The sequence below is a fragment of the Vombatus ursinus genome, unplaced genomic scaffold (genome assembly GCF_900497805.2).
Source record: "Vombatus ursinus unplaced genomic scaffold, bare-nosed wombat genome assembly UNPS02014942.1, whole genome shotgun sequence".
Classification (NCBI taxonomy): domain Eukaryota; kingdom Metazoa; phylum Chordata; class Mammalia; order Diprotodontia; family Vombatidae; genus Vombatus; species Vombatus ursinus.
In genome coordinates this window covers 15,168,969-15,184,345 of record NW_020954720.1, presented here as the reverse complement: position 1 = coordinate 15,184,345, position 15,377 = coordinate 15,168,969, and the positions used below count along the sequence as shown (strand labels likewise).

The following is a 15,377-nucleotide window of genomic DNA, read 5'->3' as shown; positions in this document are numbered from 1 at the left end:
ATGATTATGCCTCAAATAAATTAAAAAAAAATTCAGGGTCAGCAATTATATTTTCAGCCAAATAAACAGCAAAAATAAACTTAATTAAAAGAGATAGAGGAAAACTACATCTGCTGAAAAGTAAGAGATAATCCATTCATTTCAATGATTAACATATATATGTATATATATATGTATATATATATATATAATGAATGGTATGATTTCTAAATACTTAAAGGAGAAATAGAGAGTAAAACTATTATATTAAGTGACCAAAATTCATCCTTTTCAATACAAGATACATCTAACCAAAAATAATCAAGAAGAATGTTAAGGAACTTAATAGACTTTTAGAAAAATTAAATATGATAAATCTCTTATGATTATTGAATAGAAATAAAAAAGAAGGAAGATGGCTGAGAGAAACCAAGAAGCTTCCTGAGCTCTCCCCTGTTTCCCTAGGAAACAACATTAGATCAAACCTCTAAAATAATTTTGGAGTAACAGAATCCACCAAAAGATGGAATAAAAAAAATTTCCAGCCCAAGATGACTTAGAAGAAATTTAGGAAAGGTCTGTCTCACCTGGGTAAAAGGGAAGTGTGACCTAGTGTATGCAGTGTCCAGGTAAGCCACCAGGAGGCTCTTAGTCACAGCACAGATCAGCAACCAAGGCCCCATGGCCTGGGCTCAGCAGGCCAGCTGTGAGGCCTCCAGTCCCAGCTCAACAGGCAAACTGACAACCCCAGAAGTCATGGCACAACAGGCAAGCCTAGGCCAGGCCACCATAAGCAGAGTGCAAGCTGCCAGCCACAGAGGCCCTGGTATAGAAAGCCAGTGACCAGATCTCTAGACTCCAGTGTAAGAAGTTTTGGAAAATTCCCCCTGTACCCCAGGAGCAGAGCTCAATGTTAAAAAATAAATTTTAAAAAAAAGAGCCCTAACCATAGAAAGTTACTATGGTGATAGGGAAGATCAAAATGCAAACTCAGAAGAGGGCAACAATGTCAAAATGCCTACAGGCAAAGCCTCAAAAAAGAATATAAATTGGTCTCAAACCCAAAAAGTCTTCTTGGAAGAGCTGTAAAAGAATTTTAAATATTAAGTGAGAGAGTTAGAAGAAAAATTTCAAAAAGAAATGAGAGTTACACAAGAGAATTATGAAAAAAAGAGTCAACAGCTTGGAAAAGGAAGGACAAAAATTAACTGAAGAAAACTCAAAAAATACAGTTGGCCAAATGGAAAAAAAAATTCCACCAAAGAAAACAGTTCCTTTAAAAGTGGAATTGGAAAAAAGAAAAAGAAAAAAAAAGTAGAATTGGCCAAATGGAAAAGAAGGTACAAAAGAAGAAAATAATTCCTTAAAATTAGAATTCAGCAAGTGAAAGTTAATGACTCTATGTGACATCAAGCATTAGTCAAACAAAATAAACATAGTGAAAAATAGAAGAAAATGTAAAATAGTTCATTGGAAAAACAACTGACCTGGAAAATAGATCTGAGAGATAATTTAAGAATTATTAGAGAACATGAAAGCTATGATCAAAAAAAGATCCTGAATAGCATCTTTTAAGAAATTATTAAGGAAAACTGTCTTGATATCCTAGAACCAGAGAGTAAAATAGTAATTGAAAGAATCCAACAATCACCTCCTGAAAGAGATCCCAAAATGAAAACTCCAAGGAGTTTTTGGCTAAGGAATATCATAGTCAAATTCCAGAACTATAAAATCAAGGAAAAAATACTGCATGCAGCCAGAAAGAAACAATTCAAATATTGTAGAACCACACTCAGAATCTCACAAGACTTAGTTGCTTCTACATTATAGGGTCATAGGGCTTGGAATATGAAGGCAAAGAAGCATAGATTGCAACTAAGCATCAACTATCGAGCAAAATTGAGTCTTGGGGCAAAAAGATGGACATTCAATGAAATAGAGAGCTTTCAGGCTTTCCTAATAAAAAAAAACAGAGCTGAGCAGAAAATTCAATCTTCAAATACAAGACTAAAGAGAAGCATAAGTGGCTGGCACCATGGACTGCACTGCCTTGGGTAGGGGGAAGCCTCAGGAATGGTCATGCTGCTACTGGTACTGCTGCTGCAGGATGTACCTTTGGGGAAAAGGTGGCCAAGGAATCTGCCAAGCAGCAGTAGCCCATGCCCCAAACAGCAAGAGCCGCTTTTATGCTAGAGGTTAAGTGTACCTGGGGGAGGTAGTCCACATGCTTTCCTGTAAGGTACAGTCAGCACCTTATTGGGAAGGAACAGCTGTGATAAATGGTGAAATTAAAAAGCTCAAATTAACTGATTATTGAGGAAAATATTTGTTTTTTTTATCCACTTGACTTCATTTTATGTGTTCTATTGAAATTATCACTTTTAGTGACAGAATTAAAGAATTTAAAGCTATAAATACTGAAGTGGTTGCACTCTGTTGGTTCACAGTTTACCCATTTAGCATGGATTAATACCACTCCAAAACAGTGAGGCCTTGGGCCAATGAGAATTCCACCTCTTTAAGGTTTGACACACCAAATTTCAAAGGATTATGGACTTTATTTGGAGAACTCAGCTCACACTCTTAGAGGTCTTTTCATTATTGATGATAAAGGAATCCTATTATAGATTACAATGAATGACCTTCCTGTTGGTAGATTAGTTGATGAAACACTACATTTATTTGAAACATTCCAGTATACTGACAAACATGGAGAAGTCTGTCCTGCTGGTTGGAAACCTGGTAGTGAAACTATCAAACCTTAAAAGCTATGAAAGCCTGGTAGCCAAAAGAAGAGCTATAATTCCAGATTCAGATGAAAAACTTAAGTATTTTGAGAAAATTGAAATGTTTGCTCAAGTCATATCTAGTCCAAAGGTTATATATAAAATTTTAGTGGTTTTGAAGAAAAAAAGAAACATAAAAAGGTAAACAGGAAATTAAAAAAAAACATGGCATTCCAAAAAGTTAAAATTTTTGCATACCTACATGGGAAGATGATACTTGTAACTCTTAAGAACTATATCTCTATTAGGGCAGCTAGAAGGAGTATATTTAGAGGGTGTGTGTATAAGTTGACTTTGACGTCATGATAAAAACATTAATTAAGGGGGGAAAAGGATTGTATTGTGAGAAGAGGAGAAGGGGTGAGGAATGGAGTGAATTGTATCAAATAAAAAGACATGAAAGACCTATTACAGAAGAGGGAAAGAAGGGAGGAGGTGAGCATTATTTGAACTTTACTGTCATTGGATTTGGCTCAAAGAAGGAACAACATACAATCTCAGTTTGGTAAAGAAATCTATCTTTCCCTAAAGGGAAGTAGGAAGGAAATGGAGGGGGGGAGGAGTGGAAGAATGATAGAAGGGAGGGCAGATTGAGGGAGGTAGTGATCAAAGGCAAAACATTGATGAGGAGGGGCAGGGTGACAGGAGAAAAAGAAAAGTATTAACAGAGGTAAAATAGGATGGAGTAAAATACCCAGCTAGTAATCATAACTGTGAATGTGAATGGGATGAACTCTCCCATAAAATGATTGTGGATAGCAGAGTGGATTAAAAACCAGAATCCTACAATATATTGTTTATAAGAAATGCATTTGAACTAGAGAGATCCACACAGATTAAAAGTAAAAAGCTGGAGCAGAAAATATTATGATTCAGCTGAAGTTGCAAAAAAAAAGTGGGGGTAGTAATCCTGTTCTCAGACAAAGAAAAAGGAAGAATAGATCTAATTAAAAGAGACAAGGAAAGAAACTACATCTTGCTAAAGGTACCATAGACAATGAAGTAATGATGGCATCCTAATAATGCTGCCCCCAGCCCCAATATTCTAATGTCCTTATAGGTCCCACTAGATAACAGGCATGTTCACATTTAACCACACAATCTGACTTTAACCAAACCACAAGCCCCCAGACTCAATCACAGGCCCCACTGAATAGCAAGCCCACTGCCCCTAGCTAGCCACTACACCCAGACCCATTCCTCATATTTCCCACAGAAACAACAGGTGTTTTCATGCACTCAACCACAACCATATCCACCTAACCTCAGATAGGACCACAATAGTCAGCCAATCAGAAAGCAGCACTACCAGGATGCCTGAACAAGATGTAGACCCCAAAACAATAGAAAGAGCTTTCCCTAAGTAGCCACCTGCACAGTTATAGCAAAAGCTGTCCTTTAGGTGATGTAGAGAGGCTTATCATAATATTATTATCATACATACACCCCCCCAATTTTTTTTTCTGTATGCATTGTGGGTAATTGCATACGCAGTTCCACTGAGGCTGGGATCCATCCTCCATTGCTTAATCCCTTAACAAACCTCTCCTGACTTTTTAATATTCATAATTTCTGTTATGTAATGAGTAGCACTACACTATAAATTTGCCTGTGTTGTCTTACTAAGTTGCTGGTTCCTCTTGAAACTCAGTCCGTTGGAGGCATCATTCCCAATAAATGCTATATTTGAATTAGAAGTGATCTGAGCCTGAATTCTTTGAGATAGTGCCACCACAAGATTTATGAAACCGCAACAGTAATATCAATACTAAACAAATATGCCCCAAGTGATATAGCAACCAGATTCTTAGAGAAGTTAAGTTAGTTACAGGAAGAAAAAATAGCAAAACAATACTAGTAGGGGACTCAGCCTCCTCCTGTAATAACTAGATATCTAAAAAAAAAAGTAAACAAGAAAGAACTTAAGGAGGTGAATAGAATTTTAGAAAAGTTACATATGATAGACCTCAGGAAAAACTGAATGGGGATAGAAAGGAATATACCTTTTTCTCAACAGCACATGACACCTACATAAAAATTGACCATGTAATAGGGCATAAAAACCTCACAATCGAATGCAGAAAGACAATCCTTTTATATCATGGGGCAATAAAAATATGTGTAATAAAGGGTCATGGAAAGATAGATTAAAAATTAATTGGAAACCAAATAATCTAACCCTGAAGAAAGAATGGGTCAAACAACAAATCACAGAAATAATCAATAATTTCATCAAAGAGAATTATAATAATGAGACAACATAACAAAATTTATGGGATGCAACAAAAGCAGTACTTAGGGAAAATTTTATGTCTCTAAATGCTTACACGAATAAAATAGAAAAAAAAAGGATAAATGAATTGGGCATATGCAATTTAAAAAGCTAGACAAAGAACAAATGAAAAATCTCCAATTAAACACCAAATTAGAAATTCTGAAATTCAAAAGAGAGATTGAAAAATTGAAAGAAAACTACTGAACTTATAAATAAAACCAAGAGCTGGTTTTATGAGAAAAAAAACAATAAAATAGATAAACCTTTGTTTAATTTGATTAAAAAAAGAAAGAAGAAAACCAAATTATCAGAATAAAAAAACGAAGAGGGTGAATTCACCACCAATGAAGAGAAAATTAAAGCAATAAGTAGTAGCTATTTTGCCTATCTGTATGCAAAATAATCTGACAAATCCATTTCTAAGTGAAATGGATTAATATTTATAAAAATATAAATTGCCCAGATTAATGGAAGAGGAAATAAAATACTTAACTCCATTTGAGAAAAAGAAATTGAACAAGCCATTAGAGAACTCCCTAAGAAAAAATATCCAGGGCCTGATAGATTTACAAGTGAATTCTACGAAACATTTAAAAACAATTAATTCCAAAATTATATAAACTATTTGGAAAAATAGGCAAAGAAGGAGTTCTACCAAATCCCTTTCATGACACAAGTATGGAGCTGATAGCTAAATGAGGAAGAGCCAAAAGGGGGGGAAATTATAGACCTATTTCCCTAATTGATATTGATGCAAAAAATGAAAAAAATATTTGCAAAGAGATTACAGAAATTTATCACCAGACTAATACATGATGACAAGCTGGGATTTATACCAGGAATGCTGAGCTGTTTCAATGTTAGGAAAACTATCAGCATAATTAACCATATCAATAACAAATCTAGCAGAAATCATCTGATTATCTCAATAGATGCAGAAAAAGATTTTGAAAAAATACAGTGCCCATTCCTATTAAAAATACTAGAAAACATAAAAATAAGTGGAGTTTTCTTTAAAGTGATAAGTAGCAACTACCTAAAACAATCAGCAAGCATTATCTGAAATGGGGATAAGCCAGAAGTCTTCTTAACAAGATCAAAGGTGAAAAAAGGATGTCTTTGTAACCACTATTATTTAATATTGTACTAGAAATGTTAGCTTTAGCAATAAGAGAAGAAAAAGAATTTGAAAGAATTAAAATAGGCAATGAGAAGACAAAACTATCATTCTTTGCAGATAATATGATTGTATACATAGAGAATCATCTAAAAATCTTCTTGAAATTATTAAATATTTAGCAAAGTCAAATGATATTTATATATTATACAACCATTTATAAATTCACAGAAATCATCAGCATTTCAATATACTACTGACAAAGTCTAGCAGCAAGTGATAAAAAAATTTCATTTATAAAAACTGTGTGCAATATAAAATATTTAGGGGTCTACTTGACAAGACAAGCCCAGGAAAATAATCACAAAACAATTTTCATACAAATAAAGTCAGATCTAAACAACTAGAAAAATATCAATTGCTTGTGAGTAGGCCAAGCTAATACAATACAAATGACAATTCTACCTAACTAATTTCCTTATTCAATGCCATACCAATCAAACTACCAAAAATTATTTTATAGAATTACAAAAAATAATAACAAAATTCATCAGGAAGAATGAAAGGCCAAATATATCAAGGGAATGAATGAAAAAAAAAACACAAAGGAAGTTGGCCTAGCCATGCCAGATCTAAAAGCATATTATAAAGCAGGAATCATCAAAATATTTGATGCTGGCTAAGAAATCGAGTGGTAGATTGGTGGAACAGATTAGGTACACAAGACACTGTAGTAAAAAAAATAAAAACTATAGCAATCTACTATTTCATAAACTCTAAGACTCCAGCTCCTGGGATAAGAACTCACTTTTTGACAAAATCTACCAGAGAAACAGATACATAGTACAGCAGAAACTAGGTATAGGACAACATCTCACACTCTATGCCAAGTTAAGGTCAAAATGGGTACATGGTTTAGACATAAAGGATGTTATCATAAGCAAATTATGGGAGCAAGGAATAGTTTACCCCTCAGATCTATGGAGAAGGGAAGAATTTATAACCAAATAAAAGACAGAGAACATTGTGAAATACAAAATGGATAATTTTGATTACATTAAATTTTAAAAGGTTTGCACAAACAAAACAAATGCAACCAAGATTAGAAAGAAATCAGGAAGTTGAGAAACAATCTTTACAGCTAACATTTCTGATAAAAGACTCATTTCTCAAATATACAGAGAACCAAGTCAAATTTGTAAGAATACTAGTCATTGCCCAATTGAAAAATGATCAAAAGGTATGAACAAGAAGTTTTCAGAAGAAGAAATTAAATCTACCTATAATCATATGAGCTCTAAATCACTAGTGATTAGAAAAATGCAATTTAAAACATCTCTGAGGTACCACCTCACACCTATCAGATTGGTTAATACGGCAGGAAAAGAAAAAGATGAATGTTGAAGGTAATATGGATAATTGGGACGCTAATGCATTGTTGGTGGAGTTGTGAATTGATCCAACCATTCTGGAGAGCAATTTGGAATTATGCCCAAAAGGCTATAAAACTATGCATGCTCTTTGAACCAGCAATACCACTACTAGATCTGTATCCCAAAGAGATCATAAAAATGGGAAAAGGACCCAAACTTACAAATCTATTCATAGTTGCTCTTTTTTGCTGTTTTTGTGACAAACAATTGGAAATTGAGGGAATGCTTATTAATTGGGGAATGGCTGAACACATTGAGGTATATGAATATAATGGAATACTATTGTGCTAGAAGAAATGATGAACAGGTAGATTTTGGAAAAAAAAATACCTGGAAAGACATACTTGAATTGATGCTGAATGAAGTGAGCAGAACCAGGAGAACATTGTACACAGTAACAGTAATACTTTGTGATGATCAACTATGACTGACTTAGCTCTCCTTAAAAATGCAATGATCCAAGACAATTCCAAAGGACTAGTGATGGAAAATCCAATCCACATCTAAAGAGAACTATGAATCTGAATGAAGATCAAAGCATATACCTTCTTTGTGGCTTTTCCCTTTTTTTCTGTTTCTTCTTTCATAACATGACTAATGTGGAAATGTTTCCATGATTGTACATGTATAATCTACATCAGATTGCTTGCCATCTTGGGGATTAGGGAGGGAAAGGAGGAAGGGAGAAAAAGTTGGAACTCAAAATCTTATAAAAATTAATGTTGAAAACTATTATTACATGTTATTCAAAAAATATAATACTATTTGCAAAAAATAAAATATTTCTTCCTTTTCCAACTACAAAAAAAGAAATAAAAATAGAGTATGAATGTATACATATATATATATATTTCTCAGCTGTGAACGGCCCTTTTACAAAAAAAAGATCATTTCTTAGGATATATAAATCTCATTAAAAATGCAGAACACATCCTCCCTGACCATTGCAATAAAAATTTTATTAAAGAGCTACTGAGAAAAAAAAATCCAAAGTAATCTCTAGAGTTAATAGCTTAATCCAAAAGGTCTGTTGTGTCAAACAACAAATTATAGAAACATTCGATACTTTCATTAAACATAATGACAACAATGAAACAATATATCTGAATTTAGGGGACACAGTCAAAGCAGTGGATCAGGGAAAATTTATAATCTCTAAGTTATTTTATTTATTTAAAAAATAAGAAAAAAGAACAGATCAATGAATAGGAATGCAAAAAAACCTCAAAAACCAATGAATTTTAAAAAAATTAAAAACTCAAATAGAAATCCTGAAAATCAAGAAGAGATGAACAGCATTATATAAAAACAGCCACTTTAAAAACAGATTAAAATAGATAAAACAATTAACTTGATTAAAAAGAGGATGAAAAAATTATCAATATGTAAAAAGAAAAAGAATTCACAGTAAGGAGAAAATAACATTAGAAATAATTTTGCCCAACCAATAAAACTGTAAACTTAAAATATGAAATAAATGAATATTTACAAAACCAGAACAAAATAACATCAATATTATAGCAATGAAAAATTCTGAAAACTTTCTATCACCTTATAAAGAATGAAAGGGCATAAACAGGAAAACAATTTGTACAATAACATTATGAAGAAAAACAACTTTGAGAGCTTTAAAAACTATGATCAATAAAATAACCATACATGATTCAAAAGAAACAATGATGAAACATTATAGCCACCTGACATAGAGGTGACAGATTTAGCATGTAGAATGAGAAATATTTTTTTGTATATAGTAAATGAAGGAAGTTGTTTTTACTAACTATAAATATTTTTTACAAACTTTTTGTTTTGATTTCCTTTTTTTTCCAATAGTGTGTGTGGGGGTACAGGGTAAGAAAATAGATTTTTAAAAAATAAAGATATTATAGGTTTTACAGATGTGGAATGTTGTATGACTTCATAAGGTCAATGTATTATTGTTGTTGTTCATCTTTCATCTTCGAAGAGGACTTCAAAGTCTTGCATCTGAGTTGGATTTAAGTGAGGCTTGCATCCAAGTTGGATTTAAGTGAGGCTTGCATCTGAGTTGGATTTAAGTGAGGCTGACTTGCACAAAGTTCTTATCCTCACTCTCTTCTGAAATCACTGAAGTCCCGTGGCAAGGCAAAAATCAGCATCACTGGCAATGGCCTGGAATACAATGAATGACCTTAGAGTCTTCGATGTCTGATCAAGCTCTAAGTGCTCCACAATGCCTGATTTAGTTACCTTGAAGGCCATCGGAATAAATTGTTCTCACCCACCCATTCTACTGAAGGAAATTTTCACATGTTTAAGGCAGACATCCCCCTAATTCACTAATAAGTCTAAGGCCTGTTGGTTACCCTCAGCCTGGTTTAGCCTGTCTGCCAAAACAGTTATACCAGGGTGTGTTCGCTGCTCATACTACAGCTTCTTGGAGCCACAGGTGAAAGTTGGGTGACTGCTGGACACTAAAAGTTGATAAGCAGCCCTGAAAAGGGCTCAGTGATCCCTCATACCAAAGGTGCTAATCCTCCTTGAACACCCTCTACATCCCACTGCATTATTAGTTTGTTTAATAATAATAGTTAGGATCCACCTACTAAGTTCCAGTCACTGTACAATAAATGCTTTAGAAATACTATCGCATTTGATTCCTACAACCCTGAAAGGTAGGTGCTATTATTATCCCCATTTTGCCTGTAATGAAACTGAGACAAATAGAGATTAAGTGACTTGTCCATTGTCACACAGCAAGTTTCTGAATCCAAATTTGAACTCAGGTCTAGCACTCTATCCACTGGGTCAATAGAGCTCTCATAGAGAGAAGGCAGTCTGGAAATATTTGTAATGTAATAACAAAACATATTATTGAACTTTTTAAAAAAAGTCATATTGTTTTAAGTAACAGTTGAATATTCTCAGCAGCAGCTTCATCCTCAAAATTCTGATGTTACTAAAATGGATTCTTTGAATCTTCTAAAAATTAAAGGTGTCATAATTAATTGTAGCCTGGGGGGAGGGGGGAGAATGGGAAGAGGGAAAAAAGAACAAAGTAAAAAGTGTACAGCAGATGACAAAAGGAAATCTACAAGGAAGCAAAGAAAAGATGGATAGCTTTCAAAACAATGTGTAATATTTGATATACAGGCTTTCTGGAAATAGAAATTTATTGTTAGATATTTTGAATCCTCTCATGTTCTGTTGTGCACGTAACATTTTTTTCTTTTCTTATATATTTAAGCTTTAATATTTGCTTATAATATTTTTCTTTTTATTATGTATTTAAGTTTTAGTATTCAAATCTAAAATAAAAAATATTAAAAAAATAAAGGTGTCAAACACATGGTCCACTGGGCACATGTGACCCACTACACTCCCAAGTGTGAACTGAAACAGATTAAAATATAATTGGAAAATATTTAACCAAACAAATTAAAAGAAATAAAACATACATGAAGTTAATGTATGATTTTCTATAGTGTGTAGTTTCCCCTTTTCCATTTGAGTTTGATACTACTACTTTACAAAATTAAAGTATTTGATAGTATAAAACTAATTTTAGCAACCAAATCAATATGATTCAAAGAATCAGTTGTTTTCCTGCTTTAATGTTTCTTAATAGCGAAAGAAACATTTTATCAAATATTGGTAATATCAAATATTAACAAACTTGAGATGAAAATTGTTTTTAAAAAGTTACATTATCAGTTGTGAAATATAAAGCTTTATGGAAAATCTGGAAAAATTGGGATGCAGAGGCTTATACCTTTCACAAGGAGACTTGAATATATTTTGTTTCCAATTTTTTTAAGCCTTGAAGTTATTGCTCATTTGTCTTTTGCAAATTTATAAAGCACACCCAACTTCAGTAAAATACTAATGCGGTTAACATCCACATGGAAAACAATTATCTGTTTAAAACTTTCCATTAACAAAATAATATCAAAAATTGCGGAAATGAACTATGTCCAAGGATACAGATTTAGTCCATGATTGTTCTACCCTATCTTAAGCTCATTGTTAACTCTATATTAAACTTAATCTAAGTAAGATAGGGAGTCATACCAAAATATATTATTAATTACTTTATATACATGGATGATATCAAGTTGTATAGCTCCACTGAAAGTCACATTTAACAGATTATTCATCATGTAGAATCTTTCTCCAATGATATCAAATCATAATTTGAACTGTGTCCTATACACGGTTTATCTTCTGGTAAGATGGACCACTCAAAGCCCGAGGGTTAAGATATGTAATTTATTTAATAAAAACATATTCAGTAATCCCAAGGTTAAAATAGCCCAGAAAGGAGCAGGCACACTAAAACAATAAAAGCAACCCAAGTGGAGATAAAAGAAACACACAAGGAAGGTCCTTGAGTTCTCAAGAGGGCCTGATTCTTAGATCTGTCTTTATATACTCTGCCAAAAGTGCCTAGAGATGCATCCAAAATCCATCTACCAAGGTGTACAGATTACTCACATAGCCTCAAGACTACACCAGGCTCACAATAGGCCTAGCTGATGATACAGAAGTGTGAGTCTTAAGTCAAGCTGTCCCAGTTCAACCATAAACTTGACCCACAACACACTAGAGAATAAAATCTTTATTGTATGCCAAGGAAACCAAAAGTTCCAAGTTTGAATATCTAGGTCAAATTGAACCAATTGATAAGGGAAATACTTTAAAATACTTTTGTTTCCTCACAACAAAATATAACAAGCATAAAATTGTAAAAAGAAAGCTGTGGATGTATACAATAAATTATACTGTCAATTATTGAATACAAGATTTTGTTGGGTTAAAGGAATTTAACTATTGAAGGAGAATCTTTGTAAGGAGCTAGAGGGTCTTTCCCCTGAATTAATTACGTGCAAGAAACTCCTTTCATATAACACATTGTTTACCTAAGATACATTTCAGTCCTAAAATCTTAGACTTCTAAGTAAGTGCAATAAGAATACTTAGACGTATACTAAGCTCCAATACATTCTCATGCCCTCTGAGGTAAGTTAACAAAGTAATAAGAATATTAATGTGAGACAATATCCTTGCCAAAGAGATGTTTAAGCAACAATTTCTGAAACGAACCTCATTCTAAAGAGTGCTGAATTAGGAGTTAAAAGAGCTTCTTCTAATCCTGTTTCCATTATTTAGTTAGCTCTTAGTCATGAATAAAACCTCTCTTGGGCTCAATCAGGGGAATGCTAGTAAATGTCTAACAACCTGCTCCCCCCCTACCATGTATATGACGCACTTAAGTTTAAATGGCATTATTAACATTTTCTCCATCAGTTTCTTAAATCTAAACTAGGTTATGGCAAACTAGGACCCATAGGTCAAATCCCACTTGCTACTTATTTTTGTACCCAGAGGGAAACAAAATGTATTTTTTTTTACATTTTTAAATAAAGTTGTATTGTATTTTAAAATGTAATTTCTTTTTCTTTCTTTTTTTCTTTCTGTCTTCTTTCCTTCCTTCCACCCTCCCTCCCTCCTTCCTTCCCTTCCTTCCTTCTTTCCTTTCTTTCTTTCTTTCTTTCTTTCTTTCTTTCTTTCTTTCTTTCTTTCTTTCTTTCTTTCTTTCTTTCTTTCTTTCTCTTTCTTTTTCTCTCTCTCTTTTTTCTCTCTTTCCTTCTCTCTCTCTCTTTTTCTTTCTTTCTTTCTCTCTCTCTTTTTCTTTCTTTCTTTCTTTCTTCCTTTCTTTCTTTCTTTCTTTCTTTCTTTCTTTCTTTCTTTCTTTCTTTCTTTCTCTCATGGACCTACAAAAACAGGCTTCCAGCAATTTGGCCCTGCAGCGGTATTTTGTAGATTCCTGGTTTAAATTAGAGGTATCAAACTCATGACTGTATCCCTAAGTAACCAGCACAAAGCCGACAAGACACCTGCACTGAACCAGATTAAAATGTAATTCACAAAAGCTTAATAAAATAAATAAAAAGGCAATGCAAAGATAATTTGGTGTTTCCTAAGGCGATATGCAGCCTGCAGAGATCCATTTCTATGAGAATTTTGGTTTGAATTAAAGCTTTAACAATTATTACCAGTGTAACTTGGCAAGTATTTCTTTGAGCCTAAATTTTTCTACATCTGTTCAAGGTAGGGTTTGATCAAAATGACCCCTAAGGTCTCTTTCAACTCTAAATTTTAATATCCTGCAAGATGTTACTTAAACAGATCCTTTGTTTGAGCCCCCAAACAAACTGTCTTTGAGTCTTCCTTCAATTTGATATAAATAATCCAGTTTTAAAAGGATCAGAAAAGAAGTTTAGACCCTGATTTTAGTAAATTTCATGTAGTAATTTAGCACAAGTCTTGGTCTTCTAAGATACGTTCTGTTTTAATTATTATGGACATCTTTTGATTTCACATTGCTGTAATTTTCTTTTTTTTAATAAATAGGTTTTTTCTCAATTACATGTAAAGATAATCTTGACATTATTTTTTTTTAATTTTGAGTTCCTACATAGTAACCTCCATGTTGTGCGATGACTAATATTGATAGACTTAGCCCTTCTCAGAAATGCGAGGATCTAAGGCATCTCCAAAGGCCTCATGATGGAAAATGCTATCCACATCCAAAGAAAGAATTATGAAGTTTGAATGCAGATCGAAGCATACTATTTGCTATTTTGTTTCTTCTGTTGTGTTTTGTTTCCTCTTTCTGGTGGTTCCTCCTATTTGTTCTAATTCTTACTTACAATATCACTAATGTGAAAATGTTTAATAGGAATGTATATGTATAGCCTATATCAGATTGCACACTGTCTTGGGGAGGGAGGTAGGGAGGGACGGGGAGAAAAATTGAAAACTCAAAAGCTTATGGAACTGATTGTTGATAAATCAAAATAAGTTAATAAAAAAATTTTATTGACTACTCCAAAATTGACTACTCCAAAAACCCTAAGGTATTTTAATATGGATTATATCTATCAATATTTACCATATTAGAAATTAAACTAGATAATTTTAAATCAATATTAGAAATTAATTTTAATTAGATTATTTAATTAATTTTATTTTACTTTAATTTAATTTAATTATTTTTATTTTTATTTAATTTTTTAATTTAAATTATGTAATTAATTAATTAGAAAATAATTTTAAATCAATAAGCAATTCATTTGAAAATAACAAAAAAAATTTGAGTTCCAAATTTTCTCCCTTCCTCCTTTTCCCCCTTCTCAAGACAGTAAGCAATTTGATATAAGTTATATATGTTTGTAATCATGTAAAACACATTTCCATGTTAATCATGTTGTGAGAGAAGGAACAAACAGAAAAAGGAAAATAATAAAAACAAACAAAAAAAAAGAATTGAAAACAGTATACTTCAATCTGCACTCAGACCTCACCATTTTTTTCTCTGGATGTGGATAGCATTGTCCATCATTAGTCCTCTGGAATGTTCTTAAATCATTGTATTGCTGAGGAGAGCTGTGCTTCATAGTTGCTCATCATACAATGTTCCTGTTACTTGTACAATGTTCTCTTGGTTCTTCTCCCTTCACTTTTCATCAGTTCGTGTAAGTTTTCCTAGGTTTTTAAGATGTCTTCTTAGTATCTTGGAGCATACTGCATGTACAACTTGATGACCAGTACATTCTGTTTGAATAGTTCATAGTGAGGTTTAGCTTGAAATTAATTTGTCTCCAAATCCACAGAAAAGAAATTTCCACATTTAAAACAATATGGAAATCTCTCTACCTTATTTTCTTTACCCCTTCATCTAGCCATACATCTACCTGCCCTCTGCCTCCTTTTAAGTAAAGGGAAAAAAGTAATATATGAAGATA

The 15,377-nt window shown here is 32.9% G+C and overlaps 1 pseudogene; it reads left to right on the top strand.

Moving 5' to 3' along the window:
* The first annotated feature begins 2,203 nt into the window (after positions 1 to 2,203).
* LOC114029901 lies at positions 2,204 to 2,744 on the top strand (annotated as a pseudogene).
* Positions 2,745 to 15,377: the final 12,633 nt, after the last annotated feature.